The sequence below is a fragment of the Dermacentor silvarum genome, chromosome 4 (assembly GCF_013339745.2).
Source record: "Dermacentor silvarum isolate Dsil-2018 chromosome 4, BIME_Dsil_1.4, whole genome shotgun sequence".
Lineage (NCBI taxonomy): Eukaryota > Metazoa > Arthropoda > Arachnida > Ixodida > Ixodidae > Dermacentor > Dermacentor silvarum.
Window position 1 is genome coordinate 17478599 of NC_051157.2, and position 26313 is coordinate 17504911.

Genomic DNA, 26313 nt, shown 5'->3' on the forward strand with positions numbered 1-26313 from the left:
CGCGACGAAAAGGTTTGTTTTCCTACCATGATTAATGGGCAAACGCCGGCGCCTCCTGCGAGAGTTTTTTCAGGCACCTCCGGAGAGCTGAAACGGTGGAAGTATTCAAAAAGAGAGAAATGAGGCTTTCATTTGGTAGCTATAGGCGCGTTACATTTCTTTAACGTGTATTGTCAATTATAGGCTCCTTTTGTTTCTTTCTTTGACTGTCATGATTCCTTTCTTTGTCATGACAAGTGTTTAATTGAATATGCACAATGAAGCGGCAACAAAACCGCGTGCGTTTAACGGGTTGTCAGGGTTGTATAAGTCTGAGTATGCGTGGCTGAAATTGCGACAATTGCTGGCAGCAACAAGATCGGCAACTGGATGCATGCACACCGACGTTTGGTCGCGTTATATATTGTCCGCTCTGCAGGTTGCCGCCAACTGCGTGATATGATTGCCTTTTTCGATTAAATGTCTGCAGGCGTGCGTGTAACGTTCCTATAGTTTTGCAATTCGAGGTTTCATCAACAATTTGACTTTGGGCCATGCGCTCATAGTACCATCGATTCAAAAGGCAATATGAGTGAGAGAGAACAAGAGGCAAACATTACCATCAATGCTCTCGTGGTTGAACACAAATACAGGCAGAAAGTCCGGTTGTACGTTCTATACATCTTCAATGGGCTTTGAGAAAGTGCGCGCGGAGATGATGCGTGTTCGCCGTCGGTTGTCGCATCATTTCCGCGTGTAAGGAGATACGAGCGTGTATCTCGCCCATCTGCTCCTTATAGTCGTAGAGATGCGGAATGAGAAAAAACAGGGTATAGAATGTCGGTAGAGCCTTCCGATTACTTGTCCGGATTTAGCCATACTGTCGACCTCCTCGTCGCGCCCTTCTCGCTCTCAAATTTAGCTGTAGAACGGAAAAAGACGCCTCGTGACCATCTGATATGGCATGCTGAATTGCACCGGTTCTCGTCATATACCACCGATGCTAAGCAGCAGTACAGGCTGGTCACCATGGCAACGCTGAGTGGTGATATATTCAACAAAGTAGTTAACTGGGCTATTAGTGATTCATCCTCTTTAAAAAGCAGCGCTGATGAACGGGACCACAAGAAAGGGAAAGCGAAGGCATTCCACTCTTTATTGTGGCCTCATCCGTTAGAGATGATTTTCCAAAATGACGACAGATTCCGTCCTGGCGCTCATAAGCGGCGGGATAGAGTAGTCCTGCTGTATATAGTATATAGTCCTCGTAACAGTCCAGAAAAAAATGGTGTTTAGCAGCGGTTGAACCGGCAACGCGACGCTAAAGCGGTCGCACTTTCGCTACACAATAGTTTGCCCGAACAGCCGGTAGTCAGGCGACTACGCCCGCTGCGCGAACGCGTTGACTCAGGCAACGCAAAAATTCTGATCCACCGTGAGAAATGCTGCTGGCTGCATGTTTCTGCATACGAAAGCAGCGGCGGCGCCTTCTTCTCACCGCGCTGCACGACACGCTGCCCGAGCTCCAGGCCGTTTGGAAAGCGGCCCTGAAACGAAGACACGAAGAGGAAGAGCAAAGAGCGGGGATTCCTCGACGGGCTTTATTGGCTTCACTCCGAGACGACGGCAGCTGCCAGCCAGTATAGTCGCGTATCTGCGGCTGCTGGTTTATCTGCGAAGGGCAAGGCACACTCGTGGATGTGCTCCGACTGCTGTCGCCACGCGCATCGTAAAAGAATAGAATATGCAAATATGTTGCTTTACATTCCCCCGATCGGCGGCGCATGCCGTGAAACAAGCCCTAATGGGATGGTCTTGAGTGGCTTTAGACTATCTGCCGGAGTTACGGGGCTTAGTAGCCGCCGTGTATACGCTAAGCTCGTCTTTTTGCGTCCCAACGAGAAACCGGCTGTCTCATGTACTGAGAGCCTCGACAGGTGATTTCTTTTTATTTCTATTTCTTGTTATTTATTTTTTTATTGACTATTTCTCGGCATGAACCATTTTTTGCTGCAGAGCACGAGGTCGCGGCTTCGCTTATTGCCTTCTCGATAACAGAATGCTTGAGCGCTCAGGCTGTCATGTGTTCTGGAAAGACTGACGATTTCTTGATTGATTGATGGACAAGGTGTGAGACCGGGCTATGCAGTTTGTAATCCATGACTTGCACAGCGTGACACCAGACAAAGAACGGAAAGGCACGATGGAGACCCAAGCGCTAACTTCCAAATAAGCTTTATTTTCGTGAAACACGCATATATGCATATAGGCTCACGTGATCACAGTCGCAACTGCCTAACCTTGCTTGGCAAAACAAAACACCATCTCTTATTTCTACGCTATACAGCCAAGATACGTGGGACAGACGGGCAGATGCCTTATCGAAGATTACAGGAGCACAATCTAAAAGTGCAGAAAAGAAAGGGGGATTCCTCGCTTTACTCTGTAGCCAATGGGGCTGCGCTCAGCTTTTGGAAAAGAAACCTCAGTAATAGCTAAGCACGAGAGTGATAGCACCAGGTTGATAATTGAATCCGCAATATATTGCTAAAGGCAAATGTGTCAACAAACCTTCTGTCGCCTTATCCGAAAAGGAACTTGTTTACCTGGAATGCCAGGAGGTGGTACGCTGTGTTAATCTACGTAGAGATTAAAGATGTTCTTTTTGTTTTGCCAAGCAACGTTCGGCAACTGAGATTGCGATCACGTGAGCCTATCTATGTATATGTTTGTTCCCGTCCTAATGATGTACCAACCAGCCCAGACCCGCACACTCCTATGTATATGTGTGTGTTTCACGAAAGTAAAGCTTAGTTTGAAGTCAGCGCTTGGTCTACGTCGTGCCTTTCCGTCCCTTGTCTTCTGTCACACTGATGCACATCATGATTGATGGGGTTTAACGTCCGAAGGCAACATTGCGGCGGGTGGAAGATTAGTGCTCCGCTTTGAAACCAAGCCTTGGAGAAAGTCTGATAGAGCTAACCGACCATCTTGTGTACCCCAATAAAATGCGCAGGCTGTTGCATTTCCTCGTGATGTCACGACTTAGATAGCGCATATCTTTCGTTATCGATGAGCTGATGCCAAGTGAAGGTTCTTTGGCTTCCCTAATGTACCAGGGGTACTTCGACGGTGGTCGAAATAGCTATATAGGTGGAGGCTGCGGCAAACTTCGCGAGGCCCTATAGCTGTCGTCTGGGAAAAAAATATATATTGCCAGTTAAATTGAAGCGCGTTGTCTTGGACAATAGTGTGTCAAAGAATAAGTACACACGCAGTTTTTCTTTTTCTTTTTTGCCACATCCTCTGTATGAACACTTTTCTAAAATCTAGAGAGGAGTTCATCATCATGGAAAATATTTAGAAGTCGCAGACGCTCAACATATATGCATGTGCCTGTGAGAACGCTGGAATCGCATTGAGATTTGTTTTATGGATACTGTATTCCGCTGCCACCCTCGCCCGTCTGCTTCCGTGTATGTACACTCATGGTCAAAATTATCCGTACCAGGGGTTCTGCGAAGAAACCAAATATTCTGGCAACTCAGACAGACAACCTTAAACCCACGAATACACTGCTGTATACTTGAAATGCCAAGTTTTGGAACTGCCGTTTTCATTTGGTTACATGTCAAGGCATCGAGGAAATGATCTCTCTCTGTCTCTCTTATTTTTTCGCAGAACCCCTGGTCCCGATACTTTTAATCGCCTGTGTACGTCCACAATTTTATAGCGTCTGCTTTTTTGAGCTCTTCCACACACTACCGCGTCCATTCGGTCTTCGGTACGCGCAGAGAAGATTTTAAGAGGACTCACACAGCCAGGCGAATAGAGGCAGTGCGGGTGAAACTTTGCATATCCCCTTCAAGCGATGTGTGCACGATTTCGCACTCCAAGATAGTGCACCAAGAGTAAAAGCAGTGAATAAGGTACTGTTATTTAAAACGTGTCGCATACGACTTGAAACGTACTTCTTCTTGAATCTGTGTTGCAAGTTTGAATAATATGCATATCTAAAGCGTTCTATTAATGCGACTTGAAAAGTAGACGGCCTCATGTGGCGGGTTCACTGTCTTATTGCTATTTACAAGGTTTTTATTTACATTGTTTTACATCCAACATTTGTTTCAAGTGGCTGGAAGCTGGATAGGTGTTTGCCAAGTATGCTAGATATTAATCAGTTACTGTCCGCATATAAGACGTTCCGGTTGAGATTTCTGTCGATGTCAATGTAAGACATGATAGTGCATTCACTTATTCATTTTGTTCTAGTTTCCTTATACAAGAAACCAAAGGGTCCCGGACAAAAGGTGCTTCCCTGAACCTGACTGGGTCCGGGGCCCCGTACAAACTGTACACGGAGGAAACAGCGCTATACAAATCAAGTACATAATTCAATTTCTACTCACATAGAAAAAGAAAAAAAAGTACATAGGAAGCAACAAACAAACTGTGAGCAGAATTCATAACACTGACGGTATCCTCGTCTTATCTCGCGACACACAGGCACAACTGCACGTGAGGAAAAAAAAATGAAGCCAAAAAGTAGATCTGTCGCAAAAAATAAAGTATGTTTAGAACACTGCTCAATAAGCTTACAAAAGCATTGCTTCGGCGATCAAAACGCCCTTAAAAGCAGCTACTGATGAGTGCTGTTCAATTAGTCTGATAAGATCTTTATTCTCGTTCAAAAGTTTAGGTATTTGATATTGTAGACTTTGTTCACCGTAATTTATTCGCAGTTTTGATGCTCTGTATTTTATTGTTCTAAGATCAAAATTCCCATTCAAAACCATGAATGATAGTTCAAAACTTTGGCGGTCCTTTTTTTTTTTCTTTTTTCTTTTTTGTATGCAAGTAGCTTGCGTTTGTAAAGCTGGTCTACCCTCAATATTCCGGGGCAGTCTCGGAAAGAGTGCGTGCTTTCGCTATGTTTTAAGCCTTCTAGAGCTATAATTGACTTCTTTTGCGCGATAAAAATGTTTTCAATATTTGAAGCTGTAGTGGTGCTTCATATCAGGAGACAATAATAAATATGAGAATGAATCATTGAAAAGTAAAGAATTGCTCTGAATTTTTTGAGAATTAGATTTCTTATTTTCCGCAATGCTCCGACTACTCTGGATAGTTGTAATGTCAGGTAATTAATATGTGTATTCCATGACAGTTTCCCATGACAAAAAAAAAAAGACACCTAGAAATTTAATAGAATTCACACGCTCGATCTATCACGTCTTTACGAAAATGTAAGGAAAGATTGTTAGCGATAGTGTTACGAGCTCTAAAAAGGGCGTACTTTGTTTTATCTGTATTCAGATTTAATTAACTTGCATCTAGCCAGTCAGAGAGTTCACGCAGTCAGTTATTCGCATCTGTTTCTAGTTTTGATCGCATGGAGTCCCCATGCTGTAAACACGACACAACTCACTGAACGAATTCTTCACCCGTTCTACAGTTTTAGGCTTTTCACTATTCTAAAAATACAAGAAAGTCGTTGAAAAGATATTTACAGCGGACAGAATTAACTGGCGCATGAAGGAAATACGGAGGAGATAACGAGATCGGGGTAAAGACGGGGAGTTTGTTTAGTGCATATAGAGCGGCTGGCTATTCTGTGTTGGGGTATGGGGTAAGAGGTAAATAAAGGGGATAGAAGGAAATACGAGCTAAAACAAATAAAATAGAAAGATTCACATGATTCTGAAGACCGCCGTTAATTCACAATGTTGCCAAGGATCTTGACAATCACGTCGGGCCAGACGCTCTCGGATGAACGCGACACGACCCAATTGAGACGTCACCAAAAGTTCACCGAGCCACAACAATGTGCATATGAAACACGTCGTATGTAATGGAGGGCTTCGGATTGATTTTGACCGCCTGAGGTTCTTTAACGACATCTAAATGTAAGTACACGAGTGATGTTACTTTTTTTGTTTTGTTTTTCATTTCGCTTCCATAGAAATACGGCCGCCGCGGCCCGGAATCGAACCCTGGACCTCGTGCCCAGCAGCGCAACGCCACCGCAGCGGATTGCATTGTTGAGGTGCAGATAAAATACAGAGCCCTTTGAAGAATGCTTGGTAGGCTCACAAAGCCTCGGTAATTGAATAGCAAAGTTCCACAGAACCTTGCTAGAGTGAGCGGATGCCATGACAGTCGAGTGAGACACGTTTCTAAATATTCATAGCGTTATTCGTGTAATTTTTGCATATTTGAGTGATACCTGTCAAGACTCCTGCAGCGTCAGGACTGTGCTTGTAAATCCTCGTAGGCATTTAGGGATCCTCTCTGAACTGACGCTGCACTAAATGAATGCCTTTTAAGAGTTCGCATAAATATGCTAAAGTTTGTTGGTCGTGAACACTCGCACATTGTCGTCGTGCTAGTGCGAACAGCGTACCCGCACAGTTATGCGGCTACACTCGAGGGGCGCGTTTGCTCGAGGTGCCGTAAGCTGGAATTCCATTCTTAGATAAAGCACGGAAGGAAGCGGTGCCAAAGGTGAGAAGCGGATTCCGCGCGTTCCAAGCGGATAGCGCACGCGTTCTTCCATTCTTGAGGAGAGTCATTCAAAGGCCTCGCTTTCTCGACTACAACGGCGCCTGTGCGATAGCGCGTACTTACCTAAACAGGGAAGGCTCACGCACACATCCCTCCATAGCGATGATGCTTTCTTTCAGTGCACATACCGCAAAAGCGACCGATAATGGAGGGATAAAAGAGTATTATATATATGGTCCACCAGCTGGAAAGCGTTCCCTGGGGAAGCAATAAATCCCCGTAATAATGCCGCTCCGTGCGCGCGAGAACTTTGTGCCCGCAGTGAGAAACTAGGCGCAGAGCGCGCTCGCGCAGCGGGGTTTCCCTTATCAGCCGCGCCGCACAAGCGGTCGATAAAAAGGGAAGAAAAAAAAAGAAGAATGTTTCTCGGGGCCAACGCGTGGCGCTTACGGGTGCCGCGAAAGAGAAGAGTGAAGCGCTCGCATTGAAAGAGCTCGTCGCGCGCGATGTGAGATGCCGGCACAAGTGCGGAGCAGGCGCAAGATGGGGGAGCGGGAGAGGCCAGACTCTAGGCCTGTGCTCCCGCTTGTCATCTCTCTCGCGAGTGATCACGTGGCTGCACTTTTTTTTCTTTCTCTTTTGCCTTGACGGCGGAGCGAGAGGAAGGAAGCCCGCTTTCAGTACGTCACCTCACCTCACCCGCTCCGTGGGGAGGGCAGAAAGGAGAGAGAGGCGCGCGCGCTAGCCGTGTGTGCTGTGTGGCGGAGACCCGCCACAACAGAAGCACGCCGCAACCACTGCAGGCCGGTTGCTGTCGGCGAGATCCGCTCGCTCAAGGAGTGCGCGCCGCCGCGCTTCTCTCTCCGTCGTGCGCCCTCGCTCGCTACTCGTGGTGCCGGCGTGGTCGTTCCGAGATGATGCTCGTGCGCGTAGACGCCCGGCGAAGGCAACCTTCGGCGCTTCGCCGCCGCCCTGCCGCTCACCGATGACCCGAGGCCACTCCGTGATCCCGCTGGAGGAGATACCGTAATCGGCCGTCATCGACGCATCGCTCAACGAGTGCTGCTGTGTCTGCTGCTTCGTGACGGTCGCCGAACGCTCAGGCAGAGCTGCAAGGCGTGGGCCTCCCTTGTGTGAATCCCGGCGTGTTCTGATTGAGGATTTTTCCGTTCGACCACTCCGACCATCACATGTGGTACGTAGTACGTGTTTCATCTCGCTTGTGTATCTTCGTTTTACCTTTAACTCTTTGAAAGCGTCCTATAATTTATTCCGATGTTATTTTATCATAATTCGTGCTTAAAGAACTCGTTTCCAGAATTCCAGTTTTATTGAGCATTTGATGTAAACGGGCGTTAACGCGTTCCATCGTTACTTCTTGAGCTGCTCTTAGCCTCTTGAGGCGGAAATATGATGGCATTATTGGTAACTGTTATCGGGCATAAAGGGATGCAATAATCTCTGAGCAGAGTGCATAAACATCTTGCAAGTTTCACGTAAATGCTGTGTAGCTGTCAGACGTTTGCCATTCTGGCATGCGCTTCTCGCAAAAACCAGTGCGCGTATTCACCGACAAGATAAAATTAATGTGCCAGCCCCTCTCCTCAGTACAGGGTAGATTGTGCGGGTCCATTTCCATTCAGCCGCACGCTTCTCCTTCTTTCTTTTATCTCTCTCTGATAATTTCGACTTCCTAAGCTTGCTTTTCTTTTTTCTTTCTCTCTCCCTCACCAGTTCAGCACTCATGCGGGGGATCGGTTCAATCATTCTTTTTTGACCAAAGAGGAGTCGGGAAAAAGAGGATACAGTAAAACAGTGGCGATAGCCATGCAGAGAGGGCACTGATGACCCAATCTATCTTCTTCTTTCTTTCTGGGGTTTTACGTGCCAAAACCAGTTCTGATTATGAGGCACGACCCAATCTATATCTGCTTTACGTCTCAAGTACATACCTTTTCGAAAGAGCGTGGCGGCCGTATTACACAGGTGATTTACATTGCCAGCAACTACATAGCACAATAATTTTCGGTTGCGCGTCTCGTCAGCTCAGCGTTCGTTCCACGTGCTAGCTGCGCTCTTGTGCGATACGGTGGACAATTGCATGACTTGTTCTTCGTATCGCGCAGGGTTGGTAGTTCCCACTTTACCAGTGACATATGTGTATCCGGTAGCATGCCACGTTACCACTTTAGCATGAACAATTACCTTGCATATCCCTTCCTCAAGTTATGTTGTGGGTTGTGAAAGCCTTATAAAAAAAAATTTAATTATGGGGTTTTACGTGCCAAAACCAGTTCTGATTATGAGGCACGCCGTAGTGAGGGACTCCGGAAATTTGGACCACCTGGGGTTCTTTAACGTGCACCTAAATCTAAGTACACGGGGTGAAAGCCTTATAGCGACCGGCACGGAAATACGCATCTGCCGCACCTCTCCAGACGTACCACGGCGAAGCGTCTGCGCTTGGCTTGCTTTCAGAGCACATAGCGAGAGTTCTGAGCATAAGGAAACATTATACCTGACAACGTATTCGCGCGACTTATCTATACTTGGCGCAATAGTTTATGCCCAAAGCACGCGTCTGTTCAAGGTTGTTCCCGCCAACATGATCCTGATCGAGGTTTCCTAAGCCGAGAACGCAGACGCAAACCTTAATTCACCCCATAGTGAAGAAAATATTAGGCTAAAATTTTACCTCATATCGCGGAGAAAAAGAAAGAAAGAAGACGCAGATCAGATATCGAAAATGATGATCTGGTGGTATTTAAAGCTTTTGTTTTGGAACATATCTATCTATCTATCTATCTATCTATCTATCTATCTATCTATCTATCTATCTATCTATCTATCTATCTATCTATCTATCTATCTATCTATCTATCTATCTATCTATCTATCTATCATGATTTCAATATTGTAAGCTCAGTATCACAAGACACAAAATTTGGTGCACGCTTTGTGGAACACACTGCCAGGCTTAACCCCACCAGAAGCAACGGGTATACCGACACCGCAATAAGCTGGCCTAGAAATTAATGAGCTATGCTAACGAGACGCACTCGCGATAACGGTGTAGCCCGCGTTCGACAGTAACGTACAACAAACACTTCCAAGCCTATATAGCTACAGGACCACGATATTCCGAGTTTATTGTTTGTCCTCCGCGTAACTTCACAGAAAGTGTCGCACGCGTGCCTTTTTGCACACGTCGGCATCTTCGCACCATTACTGCAGGCAAACATTGCATCGCGATACCTTCCTAAATTACTTATAAAATTTACAACAAAACTGAAATAAATTTAGGATACTTACCGTTCTTGTTGTAGGTTCTTTCAAGGCTGTTACTTGCATTTACTTGATGGGAAACCGTTGACTACTATACCCATGAAAATGAATCCCTTCTGCGAATTTCGCTCCCGAATGATGGCGTCTTGTCGTCATTGTTACTACCCGGGTTGTGGGCAGAAATGTTCTCAGACGTGTTTTGTTGAGTAGTTGGTTTCTTTAGAATGAAACGCAATTATTTACCTATGAAGAGTTAATTATAGTTCCTAGAAGACGCTGTCTAAATTCATCACGTCACGGGGAATGTGGCGTCAGCATTCGCCTTTATTTCTTTGCGTTTTTGTAGCCTACCATGCCTCCACTAGCAGCAAGAGTAACCCCTTTGTTAATGAAAAGGCGTAAATTACCATCTCAGCTGAACGCGGTATTCCTCTTTTGTTTGTCTTATATGGGTACGTCTGCATAATTTCAATACCAACAAATCGTTAATTTGCGCGGAACCACAGTGCCCCCCTCCCCCCCTTTTTCCCCCCTCTTAACTTGCGCACATCGTTCACATGAACGCGGCACCACGTTCAACATGCACTTACCTAAAGCGTCTGGAAACCGCTGTCATGCCCAGTAAAGCGGATCGGCGGCTTATATCATGAAAACGCGCTCGTTATAAATGACAAATGTCATTCATTTCGTTCAAATTGCGATGTATCGCATTCCTGTGATAATTTCTAGCGTGCAAACTAAACTGATGGGTTATTTTGGTTCTTTATTAGTTTTCTTTCCTTCTTATCTATTTTCCCCCTTTCCTCAAGTATAGGGTAGCCAACCGGGCACGGTTAACCCCCTCCCCCCTCTCTCTCTATTTAGATCATATTTATGCGATGGAAAACCACCGCGACATCAGGCGAAGTCGTTGCGCCAGACAAACGCAACCCATCCCACGTTTAAAACTACATTGCGGTTTCAAATAACGGCTAAGCTTTCATAATAGTAGTATCTCGTCTGATCCGATTCGCGGTGCTTAAATATTCTCGCTGATAGTCGTCTGCGCTACCTAATCTATACGTACAACTCATTCCACTTTCTAGCCGTCGCCTTCCTAAAAATAAAGCAGCAGCAGCCGTCTTCCATCGCTTTTATAGTCTTCAAATGAGTCTGCGCAAGCGGCACTCTAGGCGTTTTTATTAGAAACCCACGTTCACGGTGCCCACGTTTGAGCGCCAAGCTGGCTGCCGGAATCAGCAGCCTTCGATCAGCCGCCGTTTCGCGCTGTTGCTGCTGCAAATAAAGTCCCTATAGCTGCAAGGGCTGGCTCCATTGAGCAGATCGCGATCGACTTCCGTCGTCGACGATTTCCCCCAGCCGTCTCCCCGCACTGTGTCATCAGCACCTATGCACGTCTAGTCTGCGTCGACGTTGGCGCGGCCTTGATCGCTATAACGGGGTCGCGAGAAGAGGGGAGAAAAACGAACCGCATGGAATTCTTTGACGCGCGAGACCAAAGTGTTCGAAACGCGATTAGCGCTTGTGGTGTGTTTGATGTCGGTGCTGTTATAATCTTGATTTGGGGTGTTCGCGCACAGCCTTCCAAAGCCTGATACGTACTCTTCCTTGTCAAGTGCGCCTCGCATTGTCTTTCGACGTAATGAACTGCGTTTCGAAATGCGTGCGATCGTAACTAGCATCTTTCGTATTGTTTCACGCTATAGTGAGTTAAGAAACTTGATCATTTTCCTCTTTCAATCCCTTCTCCCCCTTCTGTCTTGTTCATTTGCGCATTAGCGTACAAAACTTGATTTTACTTGCGATATGAGGTCGCACGCATAGTACAATATGACACTGGTCCGTGCCATCTTGTCTGAGGCCTTTATGTGTCATATATATAATACAAAGTGAGAAAAGTAGCAAATGCGCACACCGAAATCTCGGAGGCGACAGCCGTCACTCGCCGAATGCAAGCTAGACGAAGCCACTGCGCCGCGTCACAGCGAACACGCGTTTCTTGACTATAGAACGCGTACGGGCGTCCGCGCCTTGGTACCACAGGTTCGTCATCGGGCTCCTGAAGCGGCGATGGATGAGCAAGAACGAGCACGTGTGTCGAAGCCCTGTGTCAACGCGAGGCTATAGTTACCAAAAGCCTTTCCATGAAGTCGGAATTTTTAACGGAGTATTTTTTAGTCATTGAAAATGTAGCTACTGTGCTTTAATGAATTGTTTCTCGAGCGTTATAGAAAATAAAATAAAAGGCAGAATATTACCGCAAGCGCATGGATAGTGTCATTTGAAAACGACCGTTTGTCGCGGAGCATGCAAATCGCGCCGTGTTAAACAATATACTTGCAACGCCTTTTATTTGTGGCAGGAGCTGCGAGAATTTCAGTGGCTTGAATGTTCAAAAATTCAGGGAGCGGCCGGTGACGGAATGTTGCTAAAAGCTGCGTCTGGTGGGACTGTATAGCGGTTTAGTGTTGTTGATTGTGGGGATGAAGATGGTGAATGGCAAGTCGCGTCTACTATAGGTTTAAATGAATAATGACATGACATTTTCGTCGTTTATTTTTTTTATTTAAATGAAAGTTCCCGACATCGAACCTCCAAAAAAAGAAAAAGATAATAATGACAATTACTCACAGCCGCCTAAATAATTTGCTATTAAACCTTTTCTATAACAATTTTCGGCTTCGTTTATCAGAAGGTGGTCACGTGGGCTCTCGCTTCAGCTCGCTCAGTTGCTCAACCCGGCGTAGCAGCATAGCAGACGGGGCGAGGGAGCCGGAGCGACTGGCAAAACGGTCAGAAAAACGACGTCGCGATAAGCACGTGACCACATACTGTGTCGTGACGTAACGACACGTGCATCTCCTGATGATCGAAATATTTAGGGCGCACTGAGGCTTGCCAGAATATTTTTCTGGGGTATCGAGGTCGAAGACCTTCATATATATATATATATATATATATATATATATATATATATATATATATATATAATATGAATGAAAGTTTGAAATGTATAGTCAGTACACTTTTTTTTTTTACTGAGCTGAATTGAAATGCAATAAAGACTAAGACAATGTGAAATGATCAATTGCAATAATGTGACGATGAAATGATTAACTGAAGGTAATTGTGGCTCCATAGTGAAAAAGTTATTTTTTTCTTAGGAGATATACTCTGGCAGCCTGACGTCCGACCTGTGGAAAAACCAAGCTGCAACGCTCACAGCCACACGACATCCACGTAGCGTGGAAAGAATTTATATGTAAGCAAATGTTACGAGATTGCTGCGTGCGTGTAGATATAACAAAGGGGCGAAGCACACGCACATACGTACGGTTGGCTTACCAAACAGCGAGATGCGAATGGCATACAGTGCTGTTCAAAGTGGCCCAGAGTGGACATAGCAGTGCGCTATTGAGGCGGTTTCAAAGCATGGTGCGCTTATGGACACAAATGCCTAGAATTAAGAAGAAAAAAAAAGAGGCAGCCGGAACGGATGATGCTAACAAGAATACAAAGCTATATATATGTACTATCGCAATGGAAAGAAACGCGAACAGCGGAGCCCGTGGCCGAAGCATAACTGAAGGTGTAGTGCGCGCCGTCCAGTTATCACCGTTGACAGGTGCGCTAGTCCGGTTTGATTGCGCTGTGCGATGATGCACCCCATATACTGCAATATTTTGGTTTCTATTCTACTTTTCTTTTGAAAACGAGAAAATCAGATGGCGCAGTAATGATGACAGCGCAAACAAAAATATCACAGTATAGGGGGTGCATCATTGCCCAACGCAATCACACCGGACGTGCGCGTCTGTTAAAATGGTGATAACCGGAGGGCGAGCACTATACCTTCAGTTATGCTTCGGCCACGCGCTCCGCTGTCCGCGTTTCTTCCCATCGCGATAGTACACCAAAGAACGTTATCTTGTTCCTGAGCGCGGTTAGCGCGAGCAATGTCATGTCCAACAATCGTCGATGGAATGGTTTCTCAAATTGACCCATTGCGTGTGCATTGAAGGAAGACAGAAAAATTAATTGAGCTGTAGGCGTTTTAGCAAATTACCCTTCCACGATACCCCCCAAAAGAGAGACGTTCACCGTTAGGAGAAGCTCGGTTATCAGGTGGAAAAAAAAAAAAAAAAAAGCGCATTTAAACGAGACACCGGTGCCGACGCCGCCTTCAAGTTCTTGGACCAGTTCGCCGTGACGTCATGAATTTTGACGGCGCCTGCTTCGAGCCTAGTTAACTTTTTCTCGGTAAAGATGGACTACATTGTAATTCCAAAAGAGCCAAAGACAAACTTAGCAAGTTTCAAGGACATTACTTAGGCAAGACGGCCCGAATGCAATAAAAGAAAATACTTTAAAATCTAGGACGTCACACTGACGAACCGTCGTCGCTGGGAAACTTATTGCAGAAACGTTAACAAAACTAGAGTTTCTAAATTAGCGAACCCGAAACTCGCCTCAGGTTAATCTTCCTGTCTACTAAGACAGGAAGGTAAACACTAAGAGAGAGAGAGGAGTCTCTCTCTCTCTCTCTCTCTCTCTCTTAGTGTTTTATCTTTAGTGGCGTTCCTTTATATATCCACATGTATCCGCAGCGTAATAAAAATGGCGCGCGTTGTCGTGAATGCGTGATTCAATTCGTCGCTGCTGCGGGGGAAAAAAAAAAAGAAAAAAAAATCTAATTCGAGCACAGTAAGGGCGAGCCAATCCTGCCGAGTTCCTTATGTTCACAGGGAAGAAAAAAATAGTCCGAATTTATTGTAATAACTTCTTTTTTTTTTTGTGAATACGAGCCCAGGCGGTTCCATTGTTCGATCGATCCGTAGACCAGTGCACGTCACAACGAACAGACTAAGCAGTTTATGTAACGCAACCTTCAAGGTTCACCGATGTTTCTCGCTGCGAATATTTTTCTCACTGTGGGTGCAGCGCATTGGTCAGGGCCCATACGCAAAAAAAGCGACACACCCACACACGCACGCGCGCACAGTCACACACACACACAGGTGCCAGCCATGTTTGGTATATTATTGACAAAGGCCTCCAGCCAATGGCAAACTGCTCTAATAATGATCAAGAAGCTTTGCAAAATTTTATTACAACCATTTTTTTCTTCTTCTTCTTTCAATGCTGTTGATCTCTTCTTATGCGTCGCGTCTAGTCACCTATCTTCAGCAGAACGCAGGGATGGCTGCACGCTGTTGTAGAGATTAACCGTTCGGTCATTTTATCGGAGTAACAGTATACACTATAGTTAAAGGTATACGGCGTAGCCACCGTCACCATTTGGATGACGGTTGGCAGGTTGGACCACCATGCATTGGCAACGCCCCGTCAACGCGCACGCGCGCGGTAACTGACGCGCGTCGTTCATTAAGCGCTTTTCCGACGCCCCTGCAATGAGTCGACGCATGTAGGGACGAGTATCATTAAATGAAAAAAAAAAAAAAACAGAAAGGGCGCCATTAACAACTCGGTGGTCCATTCCGGACTAAAAAATGGGAAGGAAAGAAAGAAGGGTCGATTGTTTAAGGCACAGGAGAACGCTACATGAACACGCCCTCCTTAAGATGAGGGGGACGGAGGACTGCCATTGCAGCGAATACTCGTTCGAGCATTTCGTGTTCGCCTCGGAGCTTCGTGTCAGGGCTCTCCTTCAAGTTCAACGCTCCGCGCGCGAGCTTGAAACACTCACAAAGCGGAGGCAACGTGTAGCGTTGAGAGAACCAGCCAGCGCCGGCCGGAGCTCCACCCCAAGGTCGCCCCCCTTTTTGACGCTACCGCTTGAAGCGCAGAGCATGCCGTCTGCGCCGACGCGCGTGGAGCTGCCGCCAGAAATATCTTCTTTCTGGGGTTTCACGCGCCAAAACCAGTTCTGATTATGAGGCACGCCGTAGTAGAGGGCTCCGGATTAGTTTTGACCGCCTGGGGTTCTTTAACGTGCACTACAACGCAAGTACGCGGGCGTTTTTTTTTTTTTTTTTTTTTTTTTTTCATTTCGCCAGAAATATCGCGACACGTGTGGTGGCCCATATTCGATCGCGGCGTACGGAACGTGCATACGTGCATGGTCTGCGAAGCAAGGGCGTCGGTTGGCACGTTTTGGCGTTACGTTAACGTTTCAGCGTATACACACCGCCTTTGCCTGGGTGCCGCCTGCGCATGCGTGGACTAGGACCACTCGCGAGCTGGCCCCATGCGAATGGGCTGGTTGGTGTTGACCCATGATGTTTGACAGTGTGAACGTAGATAAAGGATGGCGAAAGAGCCGACAAACGAAGACAAGCTGGAGCTGTCGAGCGTATTGTCATGAGCAAGCGTCAGTGTGAGATCGCGCATGTGCACCCTGTACGTATGTGTGCTATTTTGTGAAAATTAAAATCAGTTGGAAGTCATCGCTCGTTTGTCGCCTCTTTCGCCGTCCTTTGTCTACGTTCGCGCTGTCAAAGATCATGAAACCTATGACAGGGCGGTAACGACAGCGATAAGCGGCTATGCTAAGTCATCCTGTTTCTTGTGCCACGTCATGCTTGACATGGCATCATGCTTGTCCGAGTCTAAGCGTCGTGGTACTTGGTTATACTCGTATATAGTTCTTGAGAGGGAGCTTGGAGGGAAACTTAATAATTCTAACTAGTTATATCTCGCTTCTGCTAATCACTTCCGTCACCATATACTCCGCGTACGTTACCACTGGTATCCGCCCATCCTGACCGGTGAGTGATAACGAAGCGATAGAATCATAGATGTAACTGCGTGAGTTGGCTCGATAGCGCATTTGGCCAGCTGCCTGCTCCCAAGCTAAAAGGAATGTCCCGCATCCTCCTGCCATGGCCGTGAGTGGCGCTGACTAACACTCCCAGAGCTAATCTTGTAACAGATGCACAAATACGCAAGACAGTGGACGCGAGGATGTCCACCGCGATAACTTAAGTGATTGATGATCACTAATATGATTAAATGATGATTCGTGGGATTTTAGATCCAAGAGGAACTATGGGGCTATGAGAGACGCTGTGGTGTTGGGCTCCGGATTAATTTAGACCTCCTTGGCTTCTTTGACGTGCACCTAAGTACACAAGCATTCTTTTTTGGATTTCGCCACCACCCAAATGGGACCGCTACTGCCTAGAATCGAAACCGCCACCTAGTGCTCACAAGCAGAACGCCAGATCCTCTTTCTATTCCCCCTTTCCTTTCCACCAGTGTAGGGTAGCACACCGGACGCTCGACTAATTGACCTCCCTGCCTTTCTTCTTCTTGCTTTATCTCTCTCTCATAGCCTTGCGGCGCCCCGTGCGTGGTGGGGAAGATGTGTGTTCGGCTCCCACATGACATTTCAGTAGATTGGAAAAAGCTTCACTTATAACCGATTCCCATATATGCGTGGTATCCGCCGTTTTCCTTCTTTTTTTTCCAGTACCTCATCTGACATTGTGTTCTTCGAACTCCCTTATTCTTCTCGTTCACTGCGCATGTGCGATGAGCTCCTATAGTCTTAAATTTATCGCACCTGCGCCCATAAGAAACACACCGTGTTTACTTGAATGCGCGTGTTTCGCGATATAAACGTTCTTGCAAGCGCTGCTGCTGCGCCTGGGGCCCTTGTTTATCGATGGAGTTTTAGATGTATAGTCCCCATGCAGGAGAAGCGCTGTCAAAATCCATGACGTCATTGCAACTACTTCAGATGTCAGCCAAGTGCCAGTCAGTCAGTCACGCGCAACGTGACTGACCTTTTTGGTGTCCCAGAATTGTAATTTACCCAGTCTATAGATTATCTATTTTAGTGTCTCTACAATAAATTCGTTCATTCTTTCCGCAAGTTCTTTCTTTGCCTCACCTTCACACCGCACCCGCTTATTATAAGTAAAACTAAAACGACACATTCTCACGACTGAATTTGTTTCCTCGACCGCCTTGCCTGCGCTCATGTCTATATAGTATGCGTCATCGGCCCTTCTCATGGCCGGTGTTTTCTTTGTCGCCGTCCGTATGCGGCTCTTACCTTCAGAAGCGCGCGATGGGGGTATCGTAGATCACCGGCACGCTCGGTCGTCGTCGGCGTGCTGGTCGACCTTGATGCGAGGTATGGAATATGTTGCGAAAGTCGCTCGCTTTCTCGTCTTAAACAAAGGCAGACGCGCGGGCGGGTGTGCTCGTTTCGCACGAGATTTCCGTCCATGCAAATGACAATAACATATAGGAGGGGAATTATAATAATTAATAGAAAACACTTCCTTACTTCTCGGTACTCCAACCAGAGTAGGCACGGTGTTAAACAGGCACACAACCCCAGACCTAAAATTTACCAAGAATATTGAAAAGGTGACGTGGCGCAACACACTAGAAGATTTGTGTAGCGACCAGCGCATATCGGAGTTACTCGTCAAAGAAGGGCCGAATAGACCCAAGGAACGACATATCAAATTAATATACTGGGAACTACTTCGTAGATCGCGAGAGGCTACACAGCAACGATCCATCACAGACATAGAGCAATGGATTAAAGATCTCGGCGATGACGTCAAAGCTGCCACAAAAATAGCACCACCTGAATCTAACTTGGAGAAATGCGACAGCAGACTTCTCCACATGTGGGAAGCTAAGCAGTCGCTGCAAAATAGACTTAAAGGTCAGAAGCATAACAGAAAATTGAGAAAGCGCATAGCGCTCCTCAACAAAGAAGTAGAAGAATATGCTGCGCAATTGAGCAAGCAACAATGGGACGAGATGTCTAATTCCATGGACGGACAATTAAGCTCCGGCAAAACCTGGCACATGCTTAGGCTGCACGCCGCAAGGCTCTGTCATCTCCCCGATGCTGTTCAATCTTGTCTTGATGGGACTCCCCAAAAAACTAAATCACATAGAGTCCCTCAATCACACAATATATGATGACGATATTACTATTTGGGTCTGTGATGGTAGCGACGGATCAATAGAACGACTCCAGACCGCAATAAACACAGTAGAGGAACACCTCATAGGAACAGAACTCACATGCTCTGCAGAGAAATCCGAACTTCTCTTATACCGCCCCACACTTAGGGGCAGGGCTCCCAAAGGATACGACAGAAACGAGGCTCATGAGGAAATCAAGCTACACACCAAGAACGGGTGGAATATCTCGATAGTCAATCAGCTCAAGGTGCTCGGTCTAATAATCGAGAACAAAGGTACAAACGGGGAAGTTAGACACAAAGGTAACGAACACCATGAGATTAATCAAACGAATTACTAACAAGCACCGGGGTATGAAGGAAGAAAGTATCATTCGGCTCACACAATCATTCATAATCAGTCGGATCACATACATAGCAGCCTTCCACAATTGGTTTGCAGCTGAAAAGACAAAAATCAACATCCTCATAAAAAAAGGCATACAAACTAGCACCAGGGATTCCAATCAGTACGAGCACAGATCTCTTCCTAAAGTTAGGACTCCACAACACACTGGATGAACTCCTAGAAGCGCAACAAACATCCCAGGTGGAACGATTAACCAAAACCAAAACAGGACGGCATATACTACGCAAGCTAGGAATGAATTACCCCAATCAATACGGGGAAAAGAGGACGATAACGAGAGAAATTCGCGACAAACTCTTAGTAACAAATATTCCCAAGAACATGCATCCAGTTTACAACAATGGCAGACGCCAGTGGCGCACCGACGGGGGGTGGAGGGGGGGGGGATTCGGGGGTTGTAACCCCCCCCCCCCCCCCTGAGGCCGACCTAACCCCCCCTTTGCTTTAACCCCTTTTCTTTCCTTACGCATATGAGTACAGCAACTAAGATGTAAGACGCGCAATCGTCTGCACACTCGCAAAAAGCGCATTTTTTTACAATTTCCCGTGAATAAATCGAAATTAGTGCTGTTTAGATGATATTGGCAAATTTTCAACCCCCCCCCCCCCCGCCCTGGCAGAGATCCTGGGTGCGCTACTGGCAGACGCACGAGTAGAGCAGAGAAAATGATCCGAAGCTATGGCTCAGACGACAGAGCAGCCTTCGTAGACGCGGCTGAATACCCACACAGAAATAGCTACGTGGCAGTAGTTGTAGATCACACCCAAAAGCCCCTTACAAGCGTGTCAGTTAATACCAAACATTCCGAGACAGCAGAGGAGGTAGCCATTGCACTGGTCTCCACAAATGCTCAATACATAATTAGCGATTCTCAGGCGGCCATTAGAAACTATGCTAAGGGTAGGATCTCTCCTGAGGCGTGGCTCATCATCATAGTCAATAAATCAAAATTCTCTAACGCAGAGAAGAACGGCAGGCAATTGCTCTGGTTCCCAACGCATACGACTCCAGGCATTCACGCAATCAACCCCAACGAGGTGGCACACCGCGAAGCTCGAGGTCTTGCTCGCCGAGCTGAGCAAGCAGTGACTTCCATTGGTAAGGGGAACGCGTAGGAGGAGATCTGGAGAGAAAAGGACAGATTAACAATATTTAGCGATATTACAAAATTCTATCAAAATCAGAGGTGAATATTACCACCGCCTCACACTAAACTGAACAGAGCTGAGTCCGTTGCTTGGAGGCGATTACAAACAGAAACCTATGTGAGTCCCGTGCAGTTAAAGACTTTCTACCCGGAGATATACGCCAGTGATATATGCAAGCTATGCAAGTCTGCTAGAGCCACCCTTCAACACATGTTGTGGGGGTGTAAAATATATCAAGAAAAAATGGCAGTCTCCCCAGAAAATCTACGGGCGCAGTGGTCGGCCACGCTGCTCAGCTCAGAACTCCAAGACCAACTTTGGGCCGTCCAGCGAGCCATGGCTACCGTGCGGGAGCAACAGCCCCCAGTGGCCATCTAGGTGGCCCCAAGCCCGGGCCTCCCAATCGCCGGATTTCAAATAAAATTATGTCACTCGAAACTCTTCCTACGCTCTTGAATAACAGTGTCTGTTACAGTAAAAAGAGAGAGAACATAATAGTTTATGCTTGTGGAGGCATTGAGAAGCAGTCATAAGATATTGATGCAGGTAGCGCTATAAAAAGAAAAGAAAGAACGACCATCGCAATGATTTCAAGGTGTGTATTTATAAACAGATCAAGGAAACCCACTTGCAGCAAGAAAATTAAGGCCTCAAAGCATTTGGATATCTCTCCCTGTCGCCCGCAAATTGCTCTTTTATGAGTGCCGTCGCTATAGCTTTCCACGTCATGTCCCGTCATAAAATAGGGAGAAGAAAAAAAGTGTAAATTGATATTCTTTAGCAAAGGTCAGTGGCGGCACATATTATCTCTTCTTTTTTTCTTGCTCACTTTTCAACGGCGAAAAGAATAATTTATTCCACTCGGGCGTCACCGCACGAAAGCTACTTATTAAAAATCAGCGTTACAAATAATACTCCACATCAGACCCTACGTGTGAGGCGCCTTAAACGGATCACAGCAGTTGACACAGCGTCAATAGGCGAAATCTCGCTGCAACATACGCGCGAGGGAACCAATGCAGATAGGGCATCACAACACGAAGCTCCAATGAGCTGGCGTTGTTTGAAAAAAAAGCGCGATATGTTTGAAAGGCGTGTATTGACTGTTGCATACTAAAGTATGTAACGGCAAACGCCGACACCGCGAGTTTTATTCCGACCACACCCGTCGCGTTGTGAAAATAGTGATGACAAAGAAAAAAACGAAAAAAAAAAGGGACCTAAAAACAAGGAGGGGGGGGGGGGGGGGGTAAGTGGGGGGCTTAGATTCTCGACCACGTTTCCAACCTTTTTCGTGAAAATGGTAAGTGAACTAAATTAAAGGCGGAACAATGAGACACTCCGCAGCTCTTGCGGCTTTTTCATCGACTTGAAGCAAAAGAAAAGCAAGCCGCTGCTCTCCATAACTTCTGAGAGGATTTGTGTTGACGGAGGCATAGGCAGGTATCGGAAGAAAACAAGCAGAGAATACGCGAGAACATATACATCATCCAACACCTTGTTTCGCAATCGTTGCTTTGGCAGAGCAAACAGAAAGGCGGCAAAGTAAAAACAAAAAGAAATGGAGAGAGAAAGAGAGATAAAGGACAGGAGTAAAGAAAAAAATAAACCAAACGAGTGGAAGACCCCCCCGCGAGCCTCTTTGGACGCGACGAGCGGAAATTCCCTATTTATGTATGGGAGAGCAGCAACAATAGAAGTGTATGCGCGGGGAACGTGTTATTCGCTGCGCCAGCAAGTGGTGCAGCCGCGGTCTCAGAGTTGGAAAATATCGTCTTTCGCAAGCAGATGTGTGAGGAGGTCTTGAATGCACCTTCTCTGAGGGAGAGATGAATCGAAATAGTAACTCGGTGGGTGTGCTTTATAGATGTTTGCGTGCGTGCGTGTGTGTTTATGCGTGTGTGTGTGTGTGTGTGTGCATAAACACGTCCGCTGAGCTTTGTCATGCTAACCAGCATGCTGACGTGTGCTTCAGCAACGCCGGCCCTAATTTAGAAGTATTGAAAAAAAAAAAAAAAAAGGCAACAGGTGCCGTTCATGCTCTTGTCTCCCTAACTCCGCGCAGTGGGGCGAAAGCTTACAAGTCATTTGCGCCAAGCTGGAACTAGAGCCAAGACAATGCCGTTGTCCGCCGGTAATCCGCCCGTGCGTGATGCCTTCTTTGTGCGAGAGTCACGAAAGGATTGGCACAGTATTTGCAGAAAGCAACAAGGCGAGCCGTCGTCGTCATCCCCCGTCCACACTTTTTTTTTTTTTTTTTCTGGGACACGCTGTCTGTTCTCGTTCCTGATAGGCTGGCGCAGCCTCTAGTTTTCGCTGTACTGCACAGTGCTGATGAAATGGAGTACAGGTGGCGTGCCTTCTAAGGTTCCCAGACAGCACTTCCAGAATAGGAGCTCCCCGCACCACCGCGTTCTGGTCACGCAACACCAAACAGGGGGTGACGGCCGGGACACAGAATGCGAGTGGCGCCGTTTTTCTTGAGCTTCGTTTCGAGGGTGTTTCGAAGCTCAAGAAAGAGAATGTACGCGCACCGAGGAATAGAGAGGAATGGGAACCGGGGGGGGGCGTAGAGGTGAGAGTGTGATGACTTTTGCCAAAGAAAAGGGACAACCACGTACAATAAAACAAAAGACAACAAGAACAAGAGAACTGCGAAACCAGAGATGGTGATCGTAGCTCGCGCATTTTGGCGTTTCAGTTTGAGCGCGCAGAATCAATTCCGCCGCGGGTCATTATCTGCTCGTGCGCGATCTCCTTTTGCGCACAATGGCGCATTACCGTCGTCAGGGCGAATGCACCGGCAGCTGCGCGGCGCGGAGAAAACGCGCGGAAGGTCGGGCATGCACTCAAAATTGAAACAGAAGTGAAACTGCCGCATTTCCTCAGCTGTAAGACGCAGGAGGCACGGTTTCATAAGCGGAAGTTGCGCTAGTGTGTGAGAAATATGCTTCCGCAGGCGTCGAAGGACGGGCAGATTGAAAATAAGAGGTTGGTATTTAGCTTGTGATATAGTGGTTGCGGGAGTATAGTGTTTCGCGTTACACATCCAATGCCATTGGTCTATGACTGTTTCCACACGGATAGGTAGGAAACGAGGAGGACGCTTCACCGCAGAGAAAGTAATTCTAGCCCGACCGGAAGACGTCGCCCTCTTGCTGCCGCACTGGCCGCGCTACATTAATCTAGGGTCAGTCTTGCGGAGATGGCTAAGCGCGCACTTATACAAAAGCACCTCTTGCTGTCTCCCGGCTGCTTGATCCTCGGGAGTGATGGACACGGCTGAATCGAGGCTTCGCTTCTCTCGAGCGCGTCTTATACTCGCTATAACATCGTTAGGATTTTTGTACGGAAAATTCTTGTGTAGCCTGGTTCTACAGCCGAGAATACACTTGTGGACGTCATGTGCGAGAATAGTGTCAAATCTCACCGCAATAATAACTTAACTAAAACGGCGTAGCAGCTCGTATGAATCTCGTATAAAGTTAGCGTTTACACCCGGATTAGTTATGTGTCGGCTGCAGCAGAAGTCTAAAGACGACTCAACACATTGTAATGGAATGGGAACTCCCACCTTGACGGGAGCGTCAAGGTGGAGATTAAAGTTGACGGGAGCGTTAACTAGTGAGCGATCGAGATAAGCAAGAAACGTTCACAGAGTATCTGTGCAAAAATACTTTGGAAGAGCTGGAGCCGTGGGTCGTTACAGGCATATGTATAACTTTAAAATGCATATAGAGATAGAAGTTTTAAAAAGCGAAAGAACGTAAAATATAAATAGGCGAAACGCTAGACTGCAATAGATGTAGTAAACACTGATTAGCTGAATCAGGCTCGGGGACTATATTTGTCGCTGCCCCGTCTCAAAGGGGATATCAACGGAAATCGTCATCATCTCGAGATTACAGGCTTGTGGATGGGCCGGATCACATCGAAGCACTATTTTCAGGAACATCGTTTTGTGACCTATCAAGCTTCGTTGTACCCGTTAGTGCGTCATCGCAGCTGATGCGTTCTATTACATAGACAGGGAAATGGAGGTCACCGGAAGGACAGGGGGCGAACGATCTCGCTTCTTCCGCCGCGTGCGACGTTCTCTGCGCGTACACTTCTCGGCATTGTTTGCAGACCGCGATTCCATAAGTGTTGGACGCGCGGCGCGATGTCACTGGAAGGCGAATGTATATATATATACATAGATGAAGTTGGTGATGAGCGATTGCTCTAACAAAGCCGCCACATCGGCCGCTGGTGCGTCACGAGCTGCGGCCAGGAGACGTGCGCTGCAGGCTGATTTTGTTGGTGGTCTGCCTGCTGCGGGAAAAGGTCAAGGCGGAAGGCGAGGGCCCGTTGCGCCTGCGATAATGGATGATGGTTGTGAGATATGTGCTCAAGGCGAGAAAGGGGTTCTACGGAACGGAAAGAAAGGATTGTCATCATAAAGCATAAATATATGGAGTGCGATGTTGACGGGGACATCGAGTAATGAATACCAATATAAGAACGGGGACGCAACTGCGTCTGGAAATTGCGTGGGCGACGCTTAGAATCAACGTATCTGTTTGCCATTCGCTGCAAATGTCGCGGATTCTGCTTGAAACAGTTACGTCACGCAAGCTGCAGAAATGACAGGCTACATGTTTATAGTACGGAGACGCATATGGTTGCCACATCCTTAATAGGCGATGATAAGGGCGGTGGCGAAAGCAAGTTTCACGTTGTTTACGCGTTTGATGTTATTGAACGAATGAAACGAGTGAAGAAGGAACAGCCTGTTAGCAGCTGTGGGCTTACTGCCAATGTCAAAGTTTATTGGACAACAGTGCATAAAAATACAGTTGTCAGGAGCACGGACAAAGAGCACAAAAATAGGCTTGACGGGGTCTGTACCCCCTAAAAAATCACATTGGCAGCATGATCGATAGCAGCATTTACACAATGACTAAATAGTGCAAAGAGAGTACATGTTATAAGGAAAGAAAAAAAGAAACACGAGGCAATTACATCATATCGAAATAAAAGCAAATCGCAAGTGCATCGTATTAAAATAATGAAAGTCGTGTTGCTTGTGTCGGTGAACTGGCAATCTGTAAGAGATCGTTTGGTCACCGTATTGGCGTTCGTGAGGCGGGATTGTGCTAGATTTCTCGGTTATGTGTGTTGTATGTGATATGACGATTCCCGAGACAAGCTAATCTGTCAGAATAGCCCGAGTTTCCCTTTCGCGCCCTGTTTCGGAGCAACGAATCTCCTTACAAACTTCTCTAATTACATCTGCGCTGGCTGAATGAACTCGCGAGTGCTGTTGTTTCTCAGCGTGCACGTTAATATGCGCGAAGCCGCGCGTTCCAACCGAAGGAAGAAAGCTTCTGGATACTACCCTAGTCAGGCACTGATCTATAGAAAGAAAGAAAGAAAGAAAGAAAGAAAGAAAGAAAGAAAGAAAGAGAAAACTTTAACAAAGATCTAAATCCTCCGGGAGTCGGGCAAGAACGATTGTGTATAGGTAGGTGGTTGCCGCGAGTCATTGTCCTCCCAAGTGAGGCACTTTCTCTCTCTCTCTCTCTCTTTCTTTCTTTTTTATTATTTGTTTCCCCGCACACAGCGGCGAAGGAAAGGAGCAAGCTCCTCTGGCATGGCGCAGTCTTGGCAGTAAAGCGAGCGCGAAGCTTTTGTCTCTGCGACATACATGACCGCCACCCCGCCGCTCTTTTATCCTCCTCTCGAAATGCCGCCGCTGCACGCGCCACTGCACCGGCGCAGTGCGAGCGAGCCGGAAATGTGGTGCTCGGCCCGCGTTTTAGTGGAGTGATCGTGCAGGAGAGCTGACCGCAGCACAGGCCGCCTCCCGCTTTTGGTACAGCGCCTTTGTTCTTGGTCCTCCGAGGTTGTCCGGCTTTCCCAAAGATTGCATTGTGCACGGAGGTCCCTCCCGGCGGGAGGGGGGGTGCAGTCAGATTGCCAAGTGTATACCGCCATAATAATAGCCGTGCTGCTGCTGTTTGCAACACGACGCTTACCGCGATGATGGATCGATCTGTCACTTCGCTCCCGACATGGATGCAAAAGTGA

At 46.9% G+C, this 26313-nt stretch overlaps 1 protein-coding gene across 2 annotated transcripts in view; it reads left to right on the forward strand.

Moving 5' to 3' along the window:
* The first annotated feature begins 7064 nt into the window (after positions 1-7064).
* The window catches only part of LOC119449545 (adenylate cyclase type 9), a 122961-nt gene continuing 103712 nt past the window's right edge, over positions 7065-26313 (forward strand). Inside the window, exon 1 of one of the 2 annotated variants that reach the window (XM_037712734.2) lies at positions 7065-7678. The gene's annotated coding sequence lies outside the window, so the exon portion shown is untranslated. The remainder of the gene's footprint in view (positions 7679-26313) is intronic. The other variant, XM_049665293.1, reaches the window with a different exon arrangement.